Here is a 4,750-nt window from a genome sequence, read left to right on the forward strand (position 1 = left end):
TTTCTCTGTATAGCCCTGGCTGTCCTGGAACTCACTTTGTAGACCAGGCTGGCCTCGAACTCAGAAATCCACCTGCCTCTGCCTCCCAAGTGCTGGGATCAAAGGCGTGTGCCACCACACCCGGCTAAGGGCTTGCTTTTTTTTTTTTTTTTAAATAGGGTCTCAACATGTGAATCTAGGTGGTCTCAAACTTGTGCTGTAGATCAAGCTGGCCTTACACTCACAGAGATCCTCCTGCCTTTGCCTCCTGAGGGCTGGAATTAAAGGCGCACACCACTCCCAGCTCTCTTGTTCTTTTTCACTATTTTCTGTCTGTCATGCACATGCTTATGTTTATCCATGTGTTCATGTGTGCCCTGTGTATGGGCAACAGGCTGTTTCCATCAGAGACTATAAGAATCTTTTTCTTTCTTTGTTTTTTTTTTTGTTGTTGTTGTTTTGTTTTGTTTTTGTTTGTTTGTTTTGGAGGTGGGGGGCGGTTTGAGACAGGGTTTCTCTTTATAGCTGGAGCTGTCCCGGAACTCACTCTGTAGACCAGGCTGGTCTCGAACTCAGAAATCCACCTGCCTCTGCCTTCAAAGTACTGGAATTAAAGGCATGTGCCACCACTGCCCGACCCATCTTTTTTTTTTTTTAATTTTTAAAAAAGATTTATTTATCTTTTTTATGTATATGAGTACACCACTGCACTCTTCAGACACACCAGAAGAGGGCATCAGATCCCATTACGGATATTTGTGAGCCACCATGTGGGTGCTGGGAATTGATCTCAGGATTACTAGAAGAGCAGTCGGTGCTCTTAACCAGTGAGCCATCTCTCCAGCCTTTTTTTTTTCTTTTTAAAGATTTATTTATTTATTTATTTATTTATTTATTTATTATATGTAAGTACACTGTAGCTGTCTTCAGACATTCCAGAAGAGGGAGTCAGATCTCGTTACGGATGGTTGTGAACCACCATGTGGTTGCTGGGATTTGAACTCAGGACCTTTGGAAGAGCAGTCGGGTGCTCTTACCCACTGAGCCATCTCACCAGCCCCAGCCCTTTTTTTAATTTTTATTTATTTATGTTTTATTTTTATTTGTCTAGGTGCCACATGCATGCCTGGTACCTGAGGATGACAGAAGAGGATATCAGGTCCCCTGGAACTTGAGTTGCAATTGTAAGCCACCTTGTAGGTGCTGGGAATCAAAGCTGGGTCCTCTGGAAAAGCATCCAACGCTCTTAACTGCTGAGCCGTTTCCCAGCTCCCTTTTAAAGGTGTCCTGTTTTGTTTAACTTGCTGTGTAGCTGAAAGTGTCCTTGAATTCCTAGTCCCGGTGCTCCCATCTTGGTTTCTCTCCTCCCCCTGCCATGTCCAAATGTGAGTATTCTTCTTCGAGTCTTTTGGAGGACACGTGCCTAGACTTCTCCTGGAAAGTAGCCTAAGAGGAAACTAATGGGATTGTGGGTAAAATAAGTATGGCAATAGAGTAGATGAGCAACTACCAAATGATTTTCCAAAGAGGGTCCCCAGCGACATGGCCACCAGCAGGGTATAACTTCTGTGTTCACACATTGTCCCTAGCACAGTCAGATCTTCCTCAGGCCCCTTTCCGGTGGGTACTTGGAAGCCCATCTCTCCTTTGTGTGTTTGCTTAATAAGTCCTGCAGTGAGCTGTGGGGGCCCTTTCCTGTTGGCAGGGAGAGTCGCGGTCTTTAGCTGACACTCTGTGTCACACCCAAGCGGTCACATAGACCTTGGCTCAAGGCTCTCTTATGGATCCTGGTAAAGCTCAACAGGCCAGCAAGATAGACTGCCTCTTCTTAACCACTGAGCCCTCTCTCCAACCACTTAGACTGCCTCTTCTTGATATGTGATGGTACCCAGAGAACCACAGGATCTGTCTCCACTCCAGGAACTCTCCAGAGGCCTGGCCCTGCCAGCAGCATTGCCCTTTTTGAAGGTTTGTGTCCTCCGATGAAGATTCCAGCCATTTCCCATTGTGCTGAGGCCCTGTGATAAAAAATGGCTCTTGTGGGGCTGGAGAGATGGCTCAGTGGTTAGGAATGCATACTGCTCTTCCACAGGGCCTGAATTTGGTTCCCAGCGCTCACAATGAATGCTCACAACTTCCTGTAACTCCAGCTCCTGGGAGATTCAATGCCTCCCAAGTCTTTGACAAGTTCTGTAGCTTCTCTACTTTATTTTCTCACCTGTAATGTGGGACTCATTATTATTTGTGTTAGGTATGTGTACTCAGGAACGCACACACATACTTTCTCACGCATACAAAATTCAAAGTAAGACCTACTTTTTTTTTCTTTTTTCTTTTTTCTTTTCTTTTCTTTTCTTTTTTTTTTTTTTTTTTAAGACAGGGTTTCTCTGTGTAGCCCTGGCTGTCCTGGAACTTACTTTGTAGACCAGGCTGGCCTTGAACTCAGAAATCCACCTGCCTCTGCCTCCCAAGTGCTGGGGTCAAAGGCTTGTGCCACCACACCTGGCTAAGACCTACTTTTAAAATCATTTTTCCTCACCAGGTATAGAGCTGCACACCTTTAACCCCAGCACTCTGGAGGAAGAGGCACATGGCTCTCTGTGTTCAAGGCCAACCTGGTCTACAGAGTGAGAGTCCCAGGAAAACAAGAGCCACATAGAGAGACCTTGTCTCAAAAAACAACAACAAAATTCTTTTATTAGTTCTTTGAAAAAAATATATCTTAAAAAAAAATAGCTGGAGGTCACCTAGGTGGGTTTGGGTAGACTGTGAACCATTTTAACTGTGCCTGGAAGAGCTTCCGTGTTTCCAGCACTTGAGAGCTGCTGGCCCAGGAGGACCATCGCAAGGTCCAGAAGCCTGGGCTGCAAAGCTTGTACCAGACCAGGTTCCGGGCAGGCGTGGTGGCGTTAGAGTCAATCCTGAGGACGGTGGGGCCATAAGGGCCAAAGCCCTAAAAGTGTTATCAGATAAAGTCCATTATGACTTATATTCATATATATGAATATGAGCCTTAGGTGAACAAGAGACAAACTGTACCTGAGCATTTGGATGTTTTGAGGTTTTTGTTGTTTGTTTTTGTTTTGTTTGTTTTACACAGGGTTTCCCTATGTAGCCCTGTGTGTCCTGTAACTCACTGTGTAGACCAGGCTGGCCTGGAACTCAGAGAAATCTGCCTGTCTCTGCCTCCCCAAGTGCTGGGAGTAAAGATGTGGGCTGGGGTTTTATTAGATCGTGTTTGCCACATACAGGTATAACTAGTGTACACACAGCTAACACAGATAATAACGAGCGCCACATTACAGATGAGAAGTAAGGCAGAGAAGCTACAGAACTGGTCCAAGGCTAATGAGTGGAGGTGATGTGAGCCAAGGGTCCGGAGAGGCCGCAGTTCTAGACCTTAAGTGAGCTGACGGCCCAGGTCAGAGGGGCACGCCGGCTGCTGGCAGGCACCACCTTATCTGAGCTTTCTCAGGCCTGCCTAGAAGCAGCAAGGGTTTTCCCAGCACCTCAGGCTTCCTTACCTTCCTATCATCCTATGAACCCTGAGTTCAGAACTGATCTTCTATTCTCGGGAGACAGAGCTATACTATGCTGTCTCAGTCAACCTTAAACTTGAGATCTTCCTGCCTCTATTGGGATTATAGGTGCCACTACACTTGGCTCCAGAACCCACTTATTTTTTAACATTTTAATTTTATGTGTATATTTACCTGCATGCATGTATGACCATGTATGTGCACTGCCAGAAGACATTAGGTCTCCTGGAACTGAAGCTACAGATGATTGAGCCACCGTGTGGGTGCTGAGACAAAACCAGGGTCCTCTACAAGAGCATCCAGTGCTCTTAACTGATGAACCATCTCTCCAGGCCCAGAATCCACTACTTGGGTGGACATCAGTGATGGGCTCTTAAGTATCTCTCCCTCTTCTAACTCCAATCCTCAGCCTGTTTAGCATGGCCTTTGCTATGGTGTCCCACGTGTTTGCCTTCCCTGGGTCTGTCCCCATCTGTTGCTAAAACCTACTGCTCCTAGGAACCACACCCTACTCAGTTCCGTTGCCACCCAGAGTTCTTTTCGGTAAACGTGGCACGGAGAGAGAGGTAGCCTCCTGGCTAAGGTGACCAGGAAACACCGGCACACCAGGTGCCTGATGGGTTCCAATGTCCTTAGGTTCCAGACCCGGCACTGGTTTTGTTCTCAACCTTTAGAGTGGGTAACAAGTTTCCAGTGGGCTGAGGATCCCCAACCTTACAGCAGCCAGTGTAGCCAGAGTGTGGCACTAACTGACCAAGCTGCATCATGTCTGCTCCTCAGTCCTAGAAGTGCGGTCAGCTGCCCACATGTGACTCATGTTGGGAGTCACAGGAGCACTGTAGTGAAATTGGGAGTAGAAGGCAGGCAGATAACATCCTTGAAGGAGGTCTGTCTCCAGCATCCAGCCATTCTTAAATCGTATCTCAAGTCTTCCCACTGTTCTAACCACTGCCCTAGCCTACCTTCTTCCCTCCCATAGCACAGGACTTTACCTCCTGCTTCACAGTGCAGTCTGCATTAAACTACTAGCTCTTCAATGCTCCCTCCAAAACCCTCTCCTCCACCTTCTCCCTCCTCACGCTGAGGTTGGCCACACACCCAACCTTCACCTACCTGCTCTGCTTATCCTTCCTGCCTCTTTACCCATTCTTCTCTGCAAACCTAAGTTTCTGCCATTTTTAGCTCTCTCTTTCTCTCTCTCTCTCTCTCTCTCTCTCTCTCTCTCTCTCTCT

At 46.9% G+C, this 4,750-nt stretch overlaps 1 long non-coding RNA gene across 1 annotated transcript in view; it reads left to right on the top strand.

Moving 5' to 3' along the window:
* The first annotated feature begins 1,174 nt into the window (after positions 1 to 1,174).
* Positions 1,175 to 4,750, top strand: part of LOC115029977 — a 5,229-nt gene continuing 1,653 nt past the window's right edge. Inside the window, exons 1-2 of the long non-coding RNA XR_003835546.1 lie at positions 1,175 to 1,364; positions 1,840 to 1,947. This is a non-coding gene — a long non-coding RNA (uncharacterized LOC115029977). The remainder of the gene's footprint in view (positions 1,365 to 1,839; positions 1,948 to 4,750) is intronic.

Source organism: Mus caroli, chromosome 19 (assembly GCF_900094665.2).
Source record: "Mus caroli chromosome 19, CAROLI_EIJ_v1.1, whole genome shotgun sequence".
Classification (NCBI taxonomy): Eukaryota; Metazoa; Chordata; class Mammalia; order Rodentia; family Muridae; genus Mus; species Mus caroli.